This window comes from Bufo gargarizans, unplaced genomic scaffold (genome assembly GCF_014858855.1).
Source record: "Bufo gargarizans isolate SCDJY-AF-19 unplaced genomic scaffold, ASM1485885v1 fragScaff_scaffold_773_pilon, whole genome shotgun sequence".
Classification (NCBI taxonomy): Eukaryota; Metazoa; Chordata; class Amphibia; order Anura; family Bufonidae; genus Bufo; species Bufo gargarizans.
In genome coordinates this window covers 332,672-354,417 of record NW_025334183.1, presented here as the reverse complement: position 1 = coordinate 354,417, position 21,746 = coordinate 332,672, and the positions used below count along the sequence as shown (strand labels likewise).

The 21,746-nt window shown below is 47.7% G+C and overlaps 1 protein-coding gene and 1 long non-coding RNA gene across 4 annotated transcripts in view; both read right to left on the bottom strand.

Moving 5' to 3' along the window:
* LOC122922834 (MOB kinase activator 3C) overlaps nucleotides 1-21,746 on the bottom strand; it is a 128,537-nt gene that overhangs the window by 27,334 nt on the left and 79,457 nt on the right. The gene's annotated exons all lie outside the window — the stretch shown is intronic.
* LOC122922835 lies at nucleotides 19,771-20,325 on the bottom strand. Its single transcript, XR_006387196.1, has 4 exons — nucleotides 20,268-20,325; nucleotides 20,093-20,161; nucleotides 19,902-20,018; nucleotides 19,771-19,825 (listed from the first exon to the last, which is right to left on the bottom strand). It is a non-coding gene; the product is annotated as an uncharacterized LOC122922835 (long non-coding RNA).

Here is a 21,746-nt window from a genome sequence, read left to right as displayed (position 1 = left end):
TTGTGACAGGATGCCCGCTGAATGATTTCAGCGGACATCCTGTTCCGATTAACCCCCGCCGCGCCGCAATGTAATTTTAAACTTAGCACGTACCGGTACGCCCTGGGTCCTTAAGGACTAGGCAAACATGGCGTACCGGTACCTCCTAAGTCGTTAAGGAGTTAAAGTATAACTGTCATTTTTTATTTATTTGTGTAATGTTTAGAGACAGTGATACTGACCATTTTTGTAATATACTTTAATTACTTAAATCATACATTTCTATTAGAAAAATAGCTCTAAAGTGGCCCATTTTGAGCCTTAGCAACGCTCCTCTGTCTTCTGTTTACATAACTGTGAAGACTTGCTTAACACTGTCTGTGTTATGTCAACAGAAGACAGAGGAGCGTTGCTAAGGCTCAAAATGGGACACTTTAAAGCTGTTTTTGTAATATAAATGTACGATTTCAGTAATTAAACGATATTACAAAAATGGTTACTATCGCTGCCCCTACACATAACAAAAATTAAAAAAAGAATGACAGTTACACTTTAACTGCTTTTGATTAGAGTTGAGCGAACACCTGGATGTTCGGGTTCGAGAAGTTCGGCTGAACTTCCCGAAAATGTTCGGGTTCGGGATCCGAACCCGATCCGAACTTCGTCCCGAACCCGAACCCCATTGAAGTCAATGGGGACCCGAACTTTTCGGCACTAAAAAGGCTGTAAAACAGCCCAGGAAAGGGCTAGAGGGCTGCAAAAGGCAGCAACATGTAGGTAAATCCCCTGCAAACAAATGTGGATAGGGAAATGAATAAAAATAAAAATTAAATAAATCTAAATTAACCAAAATCAATTGGAGAGAGGTCACATAGCAGAGAATCTGGCTTCCCGTCACCCACCACTGGAACAGTCCATTCTCAGATATTTAGGCCCCGGAACCCAGGCAGAGGAGAGAGGTCCCGTAACAGAGAATCAGTCTGCATGTCATAGCAGAGAGTCAGGCTTCACGTCACCCACCACTGTAAGAGTCCATTGTCATAAATTTAGGCCAAGCACCCAGGCAGAAGAGAGAGGTCCCGTAACAGACAATCTGGCTTCATGTCAGCAGAGAATCAGTCTTCATATCATAGCAGAGAATCAGGCTTCACGTCACCCAACACTGTAACAGTCCATTGTCATAAGTTTAGGCCAAGCACCCAGGCAGAGGAGAGAGGTCCCGTAACAGACAATCTGGCTTCATGTCAGTAGAGAATCAGTCTGCATGTCATAGCAGAGAATCATGCTTCACGTCACCCACCACTGCAACAGTCCATTTTCATAAGTTTAGGCCAAGCACCCAGGCAGAGGAGAGAGGTCCCGTAACAGACAATCTGGCTTCATGTCAGCGGAGAATTAGTCTGCATGTCATAGCAGAGAATCAGGCTTCACGTCACCCACCACTGGAACAGTCCATTGTCATATATTTAGGCCCCGGCACCCAGGCAGAGGAGAGAGGTCCCGTAACAGAGAATCTGGCTTCATGTCAGCAGAGAATTAGTCTGCATGTCATAGCAGAGAATGAGGCTTCACGTCAGCCACCACTGCAACAGTCCATTGGCATATATTTAGGCCCCGGCACCCAGACAGAGGAGAGAGGTCCCGTAACAGACAATCTGGCTTCATGTCAGCAGAGAATCAGTCTTCATGTCATAGCAGAGAATCAGGCTTCACGTCACCCACCACTGCAACAGTCCATTTTCATAAGTTTAGGCCCAGGCACCCAGGCAGAGGAGAGAGGTCCCGTAACAGACAATCTGGCTTCATGTCAGCAGAGAATCAGTCTTCATGTCAGAGCAGAGAATCAGGCTTCACGTCACCCACCACTGCAACAGTCCATTTTCATAAGTTTAGGCCCAGCACCCAGGCAGAGGAGAGAGGTCCCGTAACAGACAATCTGGCTTCATGTCAGCAGAGAATCAGTCTTCATGTCATAGCAGAGAATGAGGCTTCACGTCAGCCACCACTGTAACAGTCCATTGTCAGATATTTAGGCCCAGCACCCAGGCAGAGGAGAGAGGTCCCGTAACAGACAATCTGGCTTCATGTCAGCAGAGAATCAGTCTTCATGTCATAGCAGAGAATCAGGCTTCACGTCACCCACCACTGCAACAGTCCATTTTCATAAGTTTAGGCCCAGGCACCCAGTCAGAGGAGAGAAGTCCCGTAACAGACAATCTGGCTTCATGTCAGCAGAGAATCAGTCTTCATGTCATAGCAGAGAATCAGGCTTCACGTCACCCACCACTGGAACAGTCCATTGTCAGATATTTAGGCCCAGCACCCAGGCAGAGGAGAGAGGTCCCGTAACAGAGAATCTGGCTTCATGTCAGCAGAAAATCAGTCTTCATGTCATAGCAGAGAATCAGGCTTCACGTCACCCAACATTGGAACAGTCCATTGGCATATATTTAGGCCCCGGCACCCAGACAGAGGAGAGGTTCATTCAACTTTGGGTAGCCTCGCAATATAATGGTAAAATGAAAATAAAAATAGGATTGAATGAGGAAGTGCCCTGGAGTCCAATAATATATGGTTATGGGGAGGTAGTTAATGTCTAATCTGGACAAGGGACGGACAGGTCCTGTGGGATCCATGCCTGGTTCATTTTTATGAACGTCAGCTCGTCCACATTGGCTGTAGACAGGCGGCTGCGTTTGTCTGTAATGACGCCCCCTGCCGTGCTGAATACACGTTCAGACAAAACGCTGGCCGCCGGGCAGGCCAGCACCTCCAAGGCATAAAAGGCTAGCTCTGGCCACGTGGACAATTTAGAGACCCTGAAGTTGAATGGGGCCGAACCATCAGTCAGTACGTGGAGGGGTGTGCACACGTACTGTTCCACCATGTTAGTGAAATGTTGCCTCCTGCTAACACGTTGCGTATCAGGTGGTGGTGCAGTTAGCTGTGGCGTGTTGACAAAAGTTTTCCACATCTCTGCCAATGCTAACCCTGCCCTCAGAGGAGCTGGCCGTGACACAGCTGCCTTGGCGACCTCTTGCTCCTCCTCTGCCTTGGCCTTGGGCTTCCACTTGTTCCCCTGTGACATTTGGGAATGCTCTCAGTAGCGCGTCTACCAGCGTGCGCTTGTACTCGCGCATCTTCCTATCACGCTCCAGTGCAGGAAGTAAGGTGGGCACATTGTCTTTGTAGCGTGGATCCAGCAGGGTGGCAACCCAGTAGTCCGCACAGGTTAAAATGTGGGCAACTCTGCTGTCGTTGCGCAGGCACTGCAGCATGTAGTCGCTCATGTGTGCCAGGCTGCCCAGGGGTAAGGACAAGCTGTCCTCTGTGGGAGGCGTATCGTCATCGTCCTGCCTTTCCCCCCAGCCACGCACCAGTGATGGGCCCGAGCTGCGTTGGGTGCCACCCCGCTGTGACCATGCTTCATCCTCATCCTCCTCCACCTCCTCCTCATCCTCGTCCTCCTCGTCCTCCAGTAGTGGGCCCTGGCTGGCCACATTTGTACCTGGCCTCTGCTGTTGCCAAAAACCTCCCTCTGAGTCACTTCGAAGAGACTGGCCTGAAAGTGCTAAAAATGACCCCTCTTCCTCCTCCTCCTCCTCCTCCTCCTGGGCCACCTCCTCTTCCATCATCGCCCTAAGTGTTTTCTCAAGGAGACATAGAAGTGGTATTGTAACGCTGATAACGGTGTCATCGCCACTGGCCATGTTGGTGGAGTACTCGAAACAGCGCAACAGGGCACACAGGTCTCGCATGGAGGCCCAGTCACTGGTGGTGAAGTGGTGCTGTTCCGCAGTGCGACTGACCTGTGCGTGCTGCAGCTGAAACTCCACTATGGCCTGCTGCTGCTCGCACAGTCTGTCCAGCATGTGCAAGGTGGAGTTCCACCTGGTGGGCACGTCGCATATGAGGCGGTGAGCGGGAAGGCCGAAGTTACGCTGTAGCGCAGACAGGCGAGCAGCAGCAGGATGTGAACGCCGGAAGCGCGAACAGACGGCCCGCACTTTATGCAGCAGCTCTGACATGTCGGGGTAGTTGTGAATGGACTTCTGCACCACCAAATTCAGCACATGCGCCAAGCAAGGGATGTGCGTCAAACCGGCTAGTCCCAGAGCTGCTACGAGATTTCGCCCATTATCGCACACCACCAGGCCGGGCTTGAGGCTCACCGGCAGCAACCACTCGTCGGTCTGCTGTTCTATACCCCGCCACAACTCCTGTGCGGTGTGGGGCCTGTCCCCCAAACATATGAGTTTCAGAATGGCCTGCTGACGTTTACCCCGGGCTGTGCTGAAGTTGGTGGTGAAGGTGTGTGGCTGACTGGATGAGCAGGTGGAAGAAGAGGAGGAGGAAGCCGAGAAGAAGGAGGAGGTGGCAACAGGAGGCAAAGAATGTTGCCCTGCGATCCTTGGCGGCGGAAGGACGTGCGCCAAACAGCTCTCCGCCTGGGGCCCAGCTGCCACTACATTTACCCAGTGTGCAGTTAGGGAGATATAGCGTCCCTGGCCGTGCTTACTGGTCCACGTATCTGTGGTTAGGTGGACCTTGCTACAGATGGCGTTGCGCAGTGCACACTTGATTTTATCGGATACTTGGTTGTGCAGGGAAGGCACGGCTCTCTTGGAGAAGTAGTGGCGGCTGGGAACAACATACTGTGGGACAGCAAGCGACATGAGCTGTTTGAAGCTGTCTGTGTCCACCAGCCTAAATGACAGCATTTCATAGGCCAGTAGTTTAGAAATGCTGGCATTCAGGGCCAGGGATCGAGGGCGGCTAGGTGGGAATTTACGCTTTCTCTCAAATGTTTGTGAGATGGAGAGCTGAACGCTGCCGTGTGACATGGTTGAGATGCTTGGTGACGGAGGAGGTGGTGGTGTTGGTGGTACATCCTCTGTTTGCTGGGCGGCAGGTGCCAACGTTCCTCCAGAGGCGGAGGAAGAGGCCGAGGCGGCAGCAGCAGAAGAGGCCGAGGCGGCAGCAGCAGAAGAGGCCGAGGCGGCAGCAGCAGAAGAGGCCGAGGCGGCAGCAGCAGAAGAGGCCGAGGCAGCAGCAGCAGAAGAGGTAGCAGGGGGAGCAGCAGAAGAGGCCGAGGTGGCAGCAGCAGAAGAGGTAGCAGGGGGAGCCTGAGTGACTTCCTTGGTTTTAAGGTGTTTACTCCACTGCAGTTCATGCTTTGCATGCAGGTGCCTGGTCATGCAGGTTGTGCTCAGGTTCAGAACGTTAATGCCTCGCTTAAGGCTCTGATGGCACAGCGTGCAAACCACTCGGGTCTGGTCGTCAGCACATTGTTTGAAGAAGTGCCATGCCAGGGAACTCCTTGAAGCTGCCTTTGGGGTGCTCGGTCCCAGATGGCGGCGGTCAGTAGCAGGCGGAGTCTCTTGGCGGCGGGTGTTCTGCTTTTGCCCACTGCTCCCTCTTTTGCTACGCTGTTGGCTTGGTCTCACCACAGCCTCTTCCTCCGAACTGTGAAAGTCAGTGGCACGACCTTCATTCCATGTGGGGTCTAGGACCTCATCGTCCCCTGCATCGTCTTCCACCCAGTCTTGATCCCTGACCTCCTGTTCAGTCTGCACACTGCAGAAAGACGCAGCAGTTGGCACCTGTGTTTCGTCATCATCAGAGACATGCTGAGGTGGTATTCCCATGTCCTCATCATCAGGAAACATAAGTGGTTGAGCGTCAGTGCATTCTATGTCTTCCACCGCTGGGGAAGGGCTAGGTGGATGCCCTTGGGAAACCCTGCCAGCGGAGTCTTCAAACAGCATAAGAGACTGCTGCATGACTTGAGGCTCAGACAGTTTCCCTGGTATGCATGGGGGTGATGTGACAGACTGATGGGCTTGGTTTTCAGGCGCCATCTGTGCGCTTTCTGCAGAAGACTGGGTGGGAGATAATGTGAACGTGCTGGATCCACTGTCGGCCACCCAATTGACTAATGCCTGTACCTGCTCAGGCCTTACCATCCTTAGAACGGCATTGGGCCCCACCATATATCGCTGTAAATTCTGGCGGCTACTGGGACCTGAGGTAGTTGGTACACTAGGACGTGTGGCTGTGGCAGAACGGCCACGTCCTCTCCCAGCACCAGAGGGTCCACTAACACCACCACGACCATGTCCGCGTCCCTTACTAGATGTTTTCCTCATTGTTATGGTTCACCACAACAACAAAAATATTATTTGGCCCAATGTATTGTATTCAAATTCAGCGGGATATAAATTTGAGGCCTAGTATTTAGGCGCTGGGTGACCGGTATAGATTTACTGACAGAATTAGACTTGGAAATGCACAGTAGCGTGTGTGTGAAGTTATTCTGAATGACCCTATGTGCACCTTGAATATTATATACCCTTTTAGGGATAGATTTCAAATAGCTCTGATACAGCAGAAACCACTAAATTATGAAATTGCTAAATTGGGAATTGTACTTCAACCCAGAACAAAAAATGTGCTTTGACGGACACTAAATAACTTGCCCAGCCACAACAGGACAGCGGTAACGACAGATTTAGCGGGATATAAATTTGAGGCCTAGTATTTAGGCGCTGGGTGACCGGTATGGATTTAGTGACAGAATTAGACTGGGATATGGCCAAAAAATAACCACACTATTGCTGGTTAAATGCACTTGGTGTGACAGCTTGACCAACCACACTACTGAGGGTTAAATGCACTTGGTGACGGGCGCAGCTTGCCCCTGATGTAGTATATGGCCAAAAAATGAACAGACTATTGCTGGTTAAATGCACTTGGTGTGACAGCTTCACCCTGATGTAGGCTTTAGCCAAAAAACAACCACACCATTGAGGGTTAAATGCACTTGGTCGCAGCTTGTGCTGGCGCACCACAAGACACAAAATGGCCGCCGATCACCCCAGAAAAATGTGACTGACAAACGGTCTGGGCAGCCTAAAAACAGTGAGCAATTGAGTATCAGCAGCTCAATGATCCACAGCTGCAGATCGATCAATAATCAAGTCCTTTGGAGGAGTTAATCTGCCTAATCTCGCCCTACTGTCGGAGCCGCAACCTCTCCCTACGCTAATCAGAGCAGAGTGACGGGCGGCGCTATGTGACTCCAGCTTAAATAGAGGCTGGGTCACATGGTGCTCTGGCCAATCACAGCCATGCCAATAGTAGGCATGGCTGTGATGGCCTCTTGGGGCAAGTAGTATGACGCTTGTTGATTGGCTGCTTTGCAGCCTTTCAAAAAGCGCCAAGAAAGCGTCACAAAAGCGCCAAGAAAGCGACGAACACCGAACCCGGACTTTTACGAAAATGTCCGGGTTCGGGTCCGTGTCACGGACACCCCAAAATTCGGTACGAACCCGAACTATACAGTTCGAGTTCGCTCATCCCTACTTCTGATCCTATCTTGTCTATGATACCCTGGCAGTGCTTAACTGTTTCTGATCCTATCTTGTCTACGATAGTCTGGCAGTGCTTAACTGCTTCTGATCCTGTCTTGTCTATGATAGCCTGGCAGTGCGTAACTGCTTCTGATCCCGTCTTGTCTATGATAGCCTGGCAGTGCGTAACTGCTTCTGATCCCGTCTTGTCTATGTTAGCCTGGCAGTGCTTAACTGCTTCTGATCCTGTCTTGTCTATGATAGCCTGGCAGTGCTTAACTGTTTCTGATCCTGTCTTGTCTGTTAGCCTGGCAGTGCGTAACTGCTTCTGATCCTGTCTTGTCTATGATAGCCTGGCAGTGCTTAACTGCTTCTGGTCCTGTCTTGTCTATGTTAGCCTGGCAGTGCTTAACTGCTTCTGATCCTGTCTTGTCTGTTAGCCTGGCAGTGCTTAACTGCTTCTGATCCTGTCTTGTCTATGATAGCCTGGCAGTGCTTAACTGCTTCTGATCCTGTCTTGTCTATGTTAGCCTGGCAGTGCTTAACTGCTTCTGATCCTGTCTTGTCTGTTAGCCTGGCAGTGCTTAACTGCTTCTGATCTTGTCTTGTCTGTTAGCCTGGCAGTGCTTAACTGCTTCTGATCTTGTCTTGTCTGATAGCCTGGCAGTGCTTAACTGCTTCTGATCCTGTCTTGTCTGATAGCCTGGCAGTGCGTAACTGCTTCTGATCTTGTCTTGTCTATGATAGCCTGGCAGTGCGTAACTGCTTCTGATCCCGTCTTGTCTATGTTAGCCTGGCAGTGCGTAACTGCTTCTGATCCCGTCTTGTCTATGTTAGCCTGGCAGTGCGTAACTGCTTCTGATCCCGTCTTGTCTATGTTAGCCTGGCAGTGCGTAACTGCTTCTGATCCCGTCTTGTCTATGTTAGCCTGGCAGTGCGTAACTGCTTCTGATCCCGTCTTGTCTATGTTAGCCTGGCAGTGCGTAACTGCTTCTGATCCCGTCTTGTCTATGTTAGCCTGGCAGTGCTTAACTGCTTCTGATCCTGTCTTGTCTGTTAGCCTGGCAGTGCTTAACTGCTTCTGATCTTGTCTTGTCTGTTAGCCTGGCAGTGCTTAACTGCTTCTGATCTTGTCTTGTCTGATAGCCTGGCAGTGCTTAACTGCTTCTGATCCTGTCTTGTCTAATAGCCTGGCAGTGCTTAACTGCTTCTGATCCTGTCTTGTCTGATAGCCTGGCAGTGCGTAACTGCTTCTGATCTTGTCTTGTCTATGATAGCCTGGCAGTGCGTAACTGCTTCTGATCCCGTCTTGTCTATGTTAGCCTGGCAGTGCGTAACTGCTTCTGATCCCGTCTTGTCTATGTTAGCCTGGCAGTGCGTAACTGCTTCTGATCCCGTCTTGTCTATGTTAGCCTGGCAGTGCGTAACTGCTTCTGATCCCGTCTTGTCTATGTTAGCCTGGCAGTGCGTAACTGCTTCTGATCCCGTCTTGTCTATGTTAGCCTGGCAGTGCTTAACTGCTTCTGATCTTGTCTTGTCTGTTAGCCTGGCAGTGCTTAACTGCTTCTGATCTTGTCTTGTCTGATAGCCTGGCAGTGCTTAACTGCTTCTGATCCTGTCTTGTCTAATAGCCTGGCAGTGCTTAACTGCTTCTGATCCTGTCTTGTCTGTTAGCCTGGCAGTGCTTAACTGCTTCTGATCTTGTCTTGTCTGATAGCCTGGCAGTGCTTAACTGCTTCTGATCCTGTCTTGTCTAATAGCCTGGCAGTGCTTAACTGCTTCTGATCCTGTCTTGTCTAATAGCCTGGCAGTGCTTAACTGCTTCTGATCTTGTCTTGTCTATGTTAGCCTGGCAGTGCTTAACTGCTTCTGATCTTGTCTTGTCTATGATAGCCTGGCAGTGCGTAACTGCTTCTGATCCCGTCTTGTCTATGTTAGCCTGGCAGTGCTTAACTGCTTCTGATCTTGTCTTGTCTATGATAGCCTGGCAGTGCGTAACTGCTTCTGATCCCGTCTTGTCTATGTTAGCCTGGCAGTGCGTAACTGCTTCTGATCCCGTCTTGTCTATGTTAGCCTGGCAGTGCGTAACTGCTTCTGATCCCGTCTTGTCTATGTTAGCCTGGCAGTGCGTAACTGCTTCTGATCCCGTCTTGTCTATGATAGCCTGGCAGTGCGTAACTGCTTCTGATCCCGTCTTGTCTATGTTAGCCTGGCAGTGCGTAACTGCTTCTGATCCCGTCTTGTCTATGATAGCCTGGCAGTGCTTAACTGCTTCTGATCCTGTCTTGTCTGTTAGCCTGGCAGTGCTTAACTGCTTCTGATCCTGTCTTGTCTGTTAGCCTGGCAGTGCTTAACTGCTTCTGATCCTGTCTTGTCTGTTAGCCTGGCAGTGCGTAACTGCTTCTGATCCTGTCTTGTCTGTTAGCCTGGCAGTGCGTAACTGCTTCTGATCCTGTCTTGTCTGTTAGCCTGGCAGTGCTTAACTTCTTCTGAACCTGTCTTGTCCATGATAGCCTGGCAGTGCTTAACTGCTATCCAATCCTGTCCTGTTTATGTTCTGCCTTTGGCATAGAAGATTCCTTGTCTGCCTAGTCTTGTAGCCTGGTCATGTAGGTTCTCCGGAAACAGGACTTCTTAGTTCATATGTGCAGCTCTGGCTAGCAGTTTCTACATAGGGTCTAGTCATCTGCCAGTCTGTGTCTTGTTTGGTTCCCGTTTTGTCCGTACAATGTCCTGTCTTTTCGTTGGGTTCATGATCCTAGGTTCCAGTCTAGGCTCATGTTTACTGGACCACTGGTGCTTGCAACAGCATCTGTCTCTGTAGGTGAGTTGCCAAGTGCACTGAAACCATCATGGAGGTGCGGCCTGGTGAGCCCTCAACCAAGTTCATCCCGACCACCAGGGACCCTGTGAAGAATGGGCCACCCTTACTTCTGCCCTCTGGGTTTGACCCCAAGTCAAACTGGTGCGCTTGGTCCAGTCGTAGTATCTGCCACTATATGCTTGCCTGCATGTTGGTTTATTGCATGTGTATTAAAGTATTAAGTTGATGTTCCTGGTCTGTTATCTTTCTCACTGTGTTTTCGAGAGGTCTGCCTTTCTTCTGGAATGTGACACATTTGAAGAACGAACTGCATAATAACTTGCACATCTTTTCCATTTTCAGCTGTGTGTGTGTTTTGGGGAGGAGGAGGTGACTGCACCAACCCTACCCGAAAAGTTATTGCGAACTGTGGCTTTGGATTGATTGATCTGTTACATGTTTAATGGGTTAACTGTATTGTTACATCAGTGGCACCTGGACTATTCCAAGAGGTAGCGGCCTGGTGGCTCCTCTGCAGCAAAGTCAAGCTCCCTGTATAGGTGGTTAAAGGGTGAAAACCAAGGGACCACCAGGATAACGCCATTAGGTTTAGCCCAAAGTGAAGCCAGTTGGTTGACACAGTGGTTCCTCACCACTGCTTGTATAACGCTGTAATACTGGAAATTATTGGTGTTAGTGATCTACATTTTATTATATCTATAATACCGACACTTGCTGAAACCAGCAGAATACAACGCGTGGTATACAACCATCAATTCCTATACAAAGTTAAACCAACACGCAAATAACAAATCAATCCATCTTTATCATAACAAATAAAATGACATACATGATAAAAAAAATCGAGGAATGCAGATAAGTGAGGATAATACCTCCAGACCCAAGGATAATACAGCTATCAGTATAATTGGAAATAACACTGTTGTGTATGCAATACGCCAGAACAAGAAATATACCAAGTGGCATATGAAGGAAAATAAATCATCAAAACAGGGCGAGGGCCACCTAACCATAAATATCAAGAACAAATATAATACTGGCAAGAGCATAAACAACAGTGGGCAGCATAGACATATATAATAACTGACCTGGCTGGAGGAACGGCTCAACGGTACGCCGGCTGTTCCCTGAAGAATGAGGTGGGAGGGTCCCACAGGTGGAATGCAGCACAATCAATCTGGCATCGGCTCTGGGATAAGCAGTTGTAAGGTGGGTTGGGCGTATTTAGGGCTGGTTTAATAGCAGATGTATTGTGCCCTTTGAAAAAGCGTGACTGCAAAACGTTGAGCCGTTCCTCCGGTCAGGTCTGTTATTATATTTGTCTATGCTGCCCACTGCTGTTTATGCTCTTGCCAGTATTATATTTCTTATTGATATTTATGGTTAGGTGGCCCTCGCCCTGTTTTGATGATTTATTTTCCTTCATATGCCACTTGGTATATTTCTTGTTCTGGCGTATTGCATACACAACAGTGTTATTTCCAATTATACTGATAGCTGTATTATCCTTGGGTCTGGAGGTATTATCCTCACTTATCTGCATTCCTCGATTGTTTTTTATCATGTATGTCATTTTATTTGTTATGATAAAGATGGATTGATTTGTTATTTGCGTGTTGGTTTAACTTTGTATAGAAGTTGATGATTTTATTATATCTGTGCCTTTAACAAATGTACTTAGTAATGCTGTATGCACGGGCTGGAGGATCAGCATTTTAAATTGAGTAAAGCTATACAACAATGTGAATCACTCTAATAATTAAAAAATATACTGTGTTCGCTTGTGCATTACTTTAAGAACGTCTGTGTTTGCAGCACATTCATTTCAATTTTTAAAAAGGTGTTTGGTCTGCCTTATGTGCACAGGTGGATGGGATTTTTACTTGTCAAAAAACAAGGCATGTGTACCTGTGGACGTTCAACAGCCAGGCTGCATAAACAGGGTGTAATATGTGTGTGTGTATAGGGGGACCTTCTACCTCATGGCGGCAAACTACGCGCTGATTCTCTGTGCTTACCGGTGGACCTTCTACATCATGGCACCAAACGACGAGACCAATCTCTTTTTGTCTGTGTGTCTGTATTCGTACCAGTGGACCTATTACCTCCTGGCGGCAAACTACACGCTCAATCTCTGTGCTTACCGGGGAATTTTAAAAGATATGGCAACAGATTGAAAGTCTAATGTGTGTTTTGTAACACAGAGAGACTAGTACGAACTTTATTAGCAACATTTTTATTTTATTTTTTGAAAATTTATATTTTAGCCGTAAAGATAACAGTGAATTATGAATAAAGCTCAGGATATGAAAACACATAATGATGTTGGTATTAAAACGGAGGAAGTAACTGCTCAAGATGAAGTAAGTTTTTTTTTTATACTACTTATTTACTTTAAACGAAAAATAGTAGTGAAAAATTTACTTACCGTATTTTTCGCCCTATAAGACTCACTTTTTTCACCCCAAAAGTGGGGGGAAAATAGCAGTGCGTCTTATGGGGCGAATGCTGCTGATTTTTCAATGATACAGCCGCCGCGATGCCGTGCGGCGGGTGTATCAGCTGTGAGGGAGGAGGGGCTGGGGGTCGCATCTGCTTTTATAATGACAGCGGGGCCCATGCAGTGACTGTTCTACTACACGGGCCCCGCTCACTGTATAATCGTATCTCTAATAGTTAATTGTTATGTATATAATCGCATAATCAGCGCTGTGTATTACTTACAACTACAAGCGCTCGCCGCTCCGGTAGGTAGCAGGGAGGACGGGCGCTGGCAGCGTGAGTCACTACGTCACGCGCCTGCGCCGCCCACTTTATGAATGAAGCAGGCGGCGTGGGCGCATGACGTATGACTCATGCTGCCAGCGCATGTCCTCCCGGCCTCCCTCCTCTCTGCTACCGAGCGCTTGTAGTTGTAAGTACCGTAATACACAGCGCTGATTATGCGATTATATACATAACAATTAACTATTAGAGATACGATTATACAGTGAGCGGGGCCCGTGTAGTAGAATACAGTCACTGCACGGGCCCCGCTGTCATTATAAAAGCAGATGCGACCCCCACCCCATGTATTGAGGGTCATTCACTACAGGGACACTTATGGAGGGGATCTGTGGATGACACATAGCATAAGATGCTATATATGTGTCATCCACAGATCCCCCCCATAACTGTCATACACAGAGACCCATAACAGAGCCATCCAGAGAGCCCAATAAGAGCCACCCACAGATCCCCCCCCTAAGTGTCACCCACAGATCCCCCCTAGTCACCCACAGATCCCCCTCTAAGTGTCACCCGCAGATCCCCCCTAAGTGTCACCCGCAGATCCCCCCCCAAGTGTCACCCACAGATCCCCCCTAGTCACCCACAGATCCCCCCCTAAGTGTCACCCGCAGATCCCCCCATAACAGTGCGTCACCCGCAGATCCCCCATAAGTGCGTCACCCGCAGATCCCCCATAACAGTGCGTCACCCGCAGATCCCCCATAACAGTGCGTCACCCCCAGATCCCCCATAACAGTGCGTCACCCCCAGATCCCCCATAACAGTGCGTCACCCCCAGATCCCCCATAACAGTGCGTCACCCCCAGATCCCCCATAACAGTGCGTCACCCCCAGATCCCCCATAACAGTGCGTCACCCACAGATCCCCCATAACCGTGCGTCACCCCCAGATCCCCCATAACAGTGCGTCACCCACAGATCCCCCATAACAGTGCGTCACCCACAGATCCCCCATAACAGTGCGTCACCCACAGATCCCCCATAACCGTGCCAGCCACAAACCACAATTAGTTCCAAACCCACCAAAAGCACACCTTTTGGTTCAAAATATTTTTTTTCTTATTTTCCTCCTCAAAAATCTAGGTGCGTCTTATGGGCCGGTGCGTCTTATAGGGCGAAAAATACGGTATATTACTTTTTTTAAATGATAGTCTAAAGTCAATAAAGGAGTCAACATGAGACAATTTAGAAACCGGAGATCTTCCAAAAACCTTAAAAATACTACTGCAGTAAATATCTAACACAAGGTCTTCTGAGAGAAGCATGTTTAATTATGTCAAATAAACTGCAAATGAGCAGAAAATTTATAGAAGGAACATCTTTCAAACGACAAAAAACATCGAGAGTCACATGTCAACACAGAGACCTGTCCGATAGACTCAAGTGCTGCAAATATTTCTGATCTGCTCAGACCTCTCACAGGGAGGGCAGTAACACTGAGCTTTTTAATTGAAAGTTAACATGCAGTACACACCTTTTCTGTTGTTGACCATACGTCTATGGTTTCAATTGTTTTTTGTCTAAAATTTTATTTTCTATATAGTATAAATTCTCTATGTATGTAATTAAATCAAGCTATAACAATTTTGAAAAATAGAATTATAAAGAGTATTAATTCTTCCTTTAATTTTTTTTTTATAAAGATATAATTTTTTTCATATGTACATTAACCGTTTTTTATTTTTTTAGACGGAAGAGAACATCCCTGCAAATGATTGCAGCAATCTATACGTGATATTATCTACACAATCTGATTCAAGTATTTTGTTGAATACAAATTACAATATATTAGCATGCTACGTCGAGGATGAATCTCTTCATCTAGAAGTATGTAATAGTTAGTTCAATCTAGCTGGCCTCACCTCACTTATATTTCATTATAGATAATTATTCATTTATCAACTGATTAATTATGATACAAATTAATTTTTCTATTAATTTTGTAAACTTGATTATGGAGTAATCAAACTTTCATTTTTTCAAAATTTCCTTGTAGCACTAAACGGTCTAGAGTGCCACCCCTTTTTCATCGTCGATTACTTATACTCTGGTTGATCAATGCAATATAAATGTTATGATTATTCGATACATGTGTTGTTGCGGAAACACTGGTATCAAATAACATGATAAATTTGATTGCACAGATCAAACATAATATTTGTATTTAATGATTAATATTTCATAATAAATATTTTAATTACATTTTTTATTTCATTTCAGGCGTTATTTGAAAACTCTGATTTGCATGGTTCGGAGAACGTGTTTCCGTTGGAGGAAGTAACAACAACCGTATCTCAACAAACATTGTTGACGGCAGATACAAAAATAACAAATGATTCTGAGGATCCGGAGGTAATTAGATATTTCTAAATATCATACTAATACTAATTAACCGACTTGAATGTTGATTACAATTATTTATTAATATATTTTTTTTACAGTTACAAGAACTTATGTCTCAGTTAAGAATAAAATACTGTTTCCCCAGCAATCCTATTAGAGATGAAAACAGCCAGTATATCGTGTTTCAACCGGCAAACTCTAATTGTCGTATAGGAAATATAGGAAAAAGAGATTGGTGTCTTTGTGACAACTGTCCAATAATGAAAACAAACATCGAATCTATATGTCGCAGAGAGGTAGAAAATGCACAAGAATTTATCGAGGAATCGGGTTGCATCACTAAACATGAATTCTTTTCTATTTTCTGCCAAAGAGAAGATACCGTTAGTGTGGTGTTTCGCACGGTTGGGCAACAACAAGCACCACCACCTGCCAAAGACATGAACAGGTAATGTCATATATTATATCTTATTCATTTTTTTTTCTTCTTAAAGGGGTTACCTGAACTTTCTTACAGCTGCAGATCTATCCTCGTTATAGATCATCAGCATCCGATCGGCAGTGGTCCCCCGCTGATCAGATTCTCATGATCTATCACAAGGATAGATACTAAGCTGAAATAAAGTTCTGTGGTCCAAGAGTGCTAGAAGGAAGACCACACAATAGAATGTTGCGCTAGTGTAGCTAAGAGATGATGAGGACATGTACAAGCAGATTAAAAGTTGAGTAAGGTGCGGATGCTGGATAGGTTTTTCAGTCGACAGGAGGCGACAGGTGGGTGAAAGGGTTCGGATGTGCGATCGGAATGAGAGGGTAGAATACAAGGTCACTCCAATACAAGGGAACTTGGCTGTTATTCTGGTCAATGTTGACTTTGGTGATGGCAGTATCATCCGGAACTTATTTTAAGGCTACTTTCACACTAGCGTTTCACGGATCCGCTTGAACGGCATTTCAAACGGATCCGTCAATAAACTGACTAAACGGAGCCAAACGGAAGCAATTCAGACGGATCCGTTTGTACGGATCCGTCTGTATTACGGATCCGTTTGTCACGTTGGTTTCCGTTTTGTCATCCGTTTAGCGGATCCGTTTTGAAAGGAAAAGCATCTCTAGGTTCCATCTTCATGTATTGAGATCTATAGGGTTGTAATGCTCCTATATTTCTCCATGGCTATCTTGTTGAAGTTCCAAAGCTGGTCCGACTTTGATAATGGACCACACCTTTCGGACTCTTGTACACGACTACATGCACTTATAAAGATGTATAGTGTTCGTTAGCGGGCCATATGTCCCTGATCGTCGTACAGGAGTATTACAGAGCATCATGATGCTGACCATGTTGTGCCGCAAACTGGGCTATTGTCCCGCACTCATATGATCTATTAGTGCAAGACTATATCCCCGCGGGCAGCTCAACTAGCACAGGATGATTGTATACTATGATGCTGTGTACTCTCGTGCGCACGATCAATGCCACTATGGGACATATGGCCCGCTCACGGACCATATGTCTCTTGTGGCATACAGTCGTGTGCAAGAGGCCTTAAAGGGGTTTTCTCATCTCATACAATGGGGGCATACCACTTTAATGATATACCTACATTGTGTTATAGGCGCGGGTCCCACGGCTGGTACCCTCACATATATTGAGAATGAAGCTAAGAAAGTAGATGAGGTCGCACTGCGCTGCCGCCCTCCATCCATTTCTATAGTTGAGGCGGGGATTAGCGTTTGGCGGTGGACATACCATGGGAAATGTGTCCTACAGCAACAGTGCTCCCCGCTCCGTTCTCAATATAGGTGCGGGTCCTACCAATGTTACCCACACCCATCAGACAATGGGGGCATATTCAAGTGAAATCCCCCCATTGTCTATGTGAATACCCCTTTAAAAACTCTATGTCCCTTGCGTGTCCCTTGTGGTAATCACACTAGTTATTTTAGCGTCATCGGGAAATCATTAAACGGTAAAATCACAATTTATGAATTCCTGATGATGCTGACGGAGCGTGACTCCCACAAGGGCTCATATGAAAGGGCACAAGACTGAACAATGAACAAGCATTTGCTTGCTCATGTGCCAATCATAGGTTCTACGATCAATGCCAACATATCGCTCATTACTGATGGTCAGGTTTTAATGGATCTTACGACATTGGCACTAATGCTGTTTTGATATAAAAACTACCAAGGGTGTTGTAATAAACGCACAGTAGTGAGACTGGGGTAGTTTTTATTTCAACACAGCTGTAGTGCCAATGTTCCCTGTACAGGACAATAAAAAGACAGACACAGTGCAGGAAACTATAATTTTTTTTATTATTTTTTTCTGTCAATAAATAAATAAATAAAATAGAAACTTTTTTTTTTTTTTTACAACTGTTCATAATAACTTTGTGGGGAGGTGGACTCTCGTGGACTCGATGCGCTGGGGCTGGCAATGGTAGCCCCCCTGTCCTGGCGAGCCACTGAGGTTAAACTACGGGCCATAGGAAAGGATGCAGGGCGTGATTGTGGGGTGTGGAGAAAGGAAGGGTCTGAGGAGGAGGAGGGGACCCGAGCATGTGTAGAGGTGGAGGGAGTTTGAAAAGAAGTAGGAGGAAAAGGGGCAGGAGAAGAAAAAGAAGAAGAAGGAAACACATGCTCGGGGGGGTGGGAAGGGAAAGGTTGGCGGTACTGGCCACTGCTGTGGGATGGGGGGTAGGTGTGGGATGGGGGTGGGGGTGGGGGTTGGGGGCGGTGCATGATTTCCCATGACCCGTTCTCTACCATGATTTTAAACTGATGTAACTGCTCGGGCGTCATTGAGTCCATCAAACCGATCATGTTTAGCCCATAATGGTAGTTTGGGCTGCGTTGATGCGCCGACTCCGCCCCTTCCCAGCGGCGAATCAAGTCAGCACCAAACTCCATTTGATGTCGGGCAAAACCTTCTAGAGCGTCGGAAACGACCTCTACAAGGTTTGCATAATCGGCTCGACTTGGCCTACCAGATCTCTGCCCGCTCACCAGGGCTCTTAAATTTTGACGGAAACCTAAGAGCCTCTGTTGAGCGGAGGGACCCGGTAGGGGACCCAGATTATCCTGAGCCGATGCATCAGGGACAGGAGGGCTGGCGCTGGCGATCTGTACTGGTTCCGCCTCAGGAGGTTGGTCAGGCTCCCGAGTGCTGCTGGCACTTCTGTAGAAAAAAAAAGGAAAGTTAGGAATTGTTCTTTAAATAAAACATCCATGTTCTATGCTATGTCTACCGTATAGCATAGGGGGCTGCCCAAAACAGGGGAGCCAAACGCTACCCTGTCTCAGAAAGCCCCTTACACTCAGACGGAGAGAACAGTGGTCCATCTGACTGTGGGGGGCTGTCCAAAACAGGGGAGCCAAACGCTCCCCTGTCTCAGACAGCCCCTTACACTCAGACGGAGAGAACAGTGGTCCATCTGACTGTGGGGGGCTGTCCAAAACAGGGGAGCCAAACGCTACCCTGTCTCAGACAGCCCCTTACACTCAGATGGAGAGAACAGTGGTCCATCTGACTGTGGGGGGCTGTCCAAAACAGGGGAGCCAAACGCTACCCTGTCTCAGACAGCCCCTTACACTCAGATGGAGAGAACAGTGGTCCATCTGACTGTGGGGGGCTGTCCAAAACAGGGGAGCCAAACGCTACCCTGTCTCAGACAGCCCCTTACACTCAGATGGAGAGAACAGTGGTCCATCTGACTGTGGGGGGCTGTCCAAAACAGGGGAGCCAAACGCTACCCTGTCTCAGACAGCCCCTTACACTCAGATGGAGAGAACAGTGGTCCATCTGACTGTGGGGGGCTGTCCAAAACAGGGGAGCCAAACGCTCCCCTGTCTCGGACAGCCCCTTTACAATTTATTTTTTAAACAGTTGTTATAAATATTTACCTTTTTGGTGCCATAGCCTTTCGTAGGAACCCCAGGGCCGCCGTATGGATGTATGTGGCCCCTGAGGTTCCTCCGGAGCCACCCGGGGCCTGACCCTCCTTGTTATAATCCCTCCTGAAGCGGTCCCGGATAGATCGCCAACGCGTTATAACCAGTTTGACTATGGAAAAAAACAATAAAAACTAAAATCAGCATGATGAAAGGAAAACAACAATATTTTAATTTATTAAAATGCATATTGTTTTACTTACCATATTTCTCCTGAGCCGCCGCATCTAGATCCCCCCAGGTCTCTAAAACTTCTGCAGAGATGTCCCTCCAGAGCCGCTGGGTATGGCGATAATCGGCGTGGTGGCGGTCGGAGTGGTCCCATAACGCTGGACGCGCCTCCACCAGTCAGATGAGGAGCAGGTTATCGATGCTCGGAACCCCGAACTCCTCATCCTCCCTGGTGGAGCCTAGGGAACCCTGAAAAAAAAGGAAATACAAAATTTAATGTAAATCCTAATACAAAATGCTAATTAAAACTACTAAATTCAATACTTACACGTCTACGACCGCCACGATCATTCCCGCGGACTCTGGAGGCGACTGGGGGATCCTCGCTGGCGGCTCTAGGTGCAGATTGCTAATACAAATAAAAAAATTTTTAGAAGACTATACTTAAACCAATTTTTAAGAAATCTATATATATATATACTTACTTCTTGACAGCCCCGGTCCGGGCTTGGTCCACCTCCCCTGGACGCTGGCGATGCAGCAGGTGAGCTGGCCCCGGCAGCCACTTCCGGAGAGCCCTCCGCTGAAGATGATGAAGACATCTATAATAAGAGCACATACTGATTAATGCAACGAATCAAACAGTAAAAAGTCCAAGTGTTGATTTTATACTTACGGGCCACTGGATACGGCGGCGCCTTCTGGGTGGGTTACGCCAGTCTATGGTTGTCTTCTTAGATGACATCTGTACGCAACAGAATACCAGACAAAATGCAGATAACGTTAAAGGAACTTGTAGAGCACTATTTCCTCATATATCAACATTTTTTTTAGTTTTTTTTAATACTTACTTTTTAAAATATGGATATGGGCTTCCCCACCGCAGATGTCTTTCTTTTTTTTTTTTCTTTTTTTGGAACGACCCTAATAATAAAATGATTAAAAAAATTAATCCGACAGAAGCCATAATCCCCCCAAGTTACATAAACACCCCGAGAGACAGCAGCCCCGCATAGTGCTAGCAGCCCCCCACAATGACATCAGGCCCCCAGTTCCAAACAACTCTCCCACAGTGCCCTCAGCCCCCCCCCCAATGCCAGCAGCCCCCACAGTTCCAGTCACAAACACCCCCGCAGTGCCAGCAGCATACACAGTTCCAGCCACAAACACCCCCGCACTGCCAGAAGCACCGCACAGTTCCAGCCACAAACACCCCCGCAGTTCCAGCAAACCGCACAGTTCCAGCCACAAACACCCCCGCAGTGCCAGCAGCAAACAAAGTTCTAGCCACAAACACCCCCGCAGTGCCAGCAAACCGCACAGTTCCAGCCACAAACACCCCCGCAGTGCCAGCAGCAAACAAAGTTCTAGCCACAAACACCCCCGCAGTGCCAGCAAACCGCACAGTTCCAGCCACAAACACCCCCGCAGTGCCAGCAGCAAACAAAGTTCTAGCCACAAACACCCCCGCAGTGCCAGCAAACCGCACAGTTCCAGCCACAAACACCCCCGCAGTGCCAGCAAACCGCACAGTTCCAGCCACACGCGCCCTCCCCCCCCCCCCGGTGCCAGAAGCCCCCCATAAAGGCAGCCCACACCACCAGTGCCAGCGGCTCCCATTGTTCCAGACACACACACCCCTTCCCAAGTGCCAGCAGCCCCCCACCCTAGAAATAGAGACATAGATAGATAGATAGATGGATAGTAAAAAAAAGAGAGATAGACAAACAGACAAAACTTCATACACTTACCAGTCTCACCAAGTCGATTATCCAAAATGGCCGACGATGAGGGGGAGGGACAGGAAGTTACTGGGCATGCGCAGAAACATGAACGTTTTCGAACGGATCCGTGTCAAAGCGGAGCCAGGACAGACGGATCCGTCCCCATTGACTTCCATTGTAACTATGAACGGATCCGTACGCCTCCGCATGGCCAGGCGGACACCAAAACGCTGCAAGCTGCGTTCGGGTGTCTGCCTGCTGAGCGGAACGGAGGCCAAACGCTGCCAGACTGATGCATTCTGAGCGGATCCTGATCCATTCAGAATGCATTGGGACAGTACGGATCCGTTCGGGGCCGCTTGTGAGAGCCTTTGAACGGAACTCACAAGCGGAGCCCCGAACGCAAGTGTGAAAGTAGCCTAATCGGTGTAATTCAAATATTTTTTGTGATGCCATTCTGTTCTATCATTAACAACGCCTCAGACTCGAGCCTGAAGTCGTGACCAGGTGCATCAGAGAACGGCGGGACGGCTGTATTTATTTGTCGTGCTTTCTACGCCATAAATGGCCATAGCATAACATTTTGACTTGGCAAGATTTGCCTAC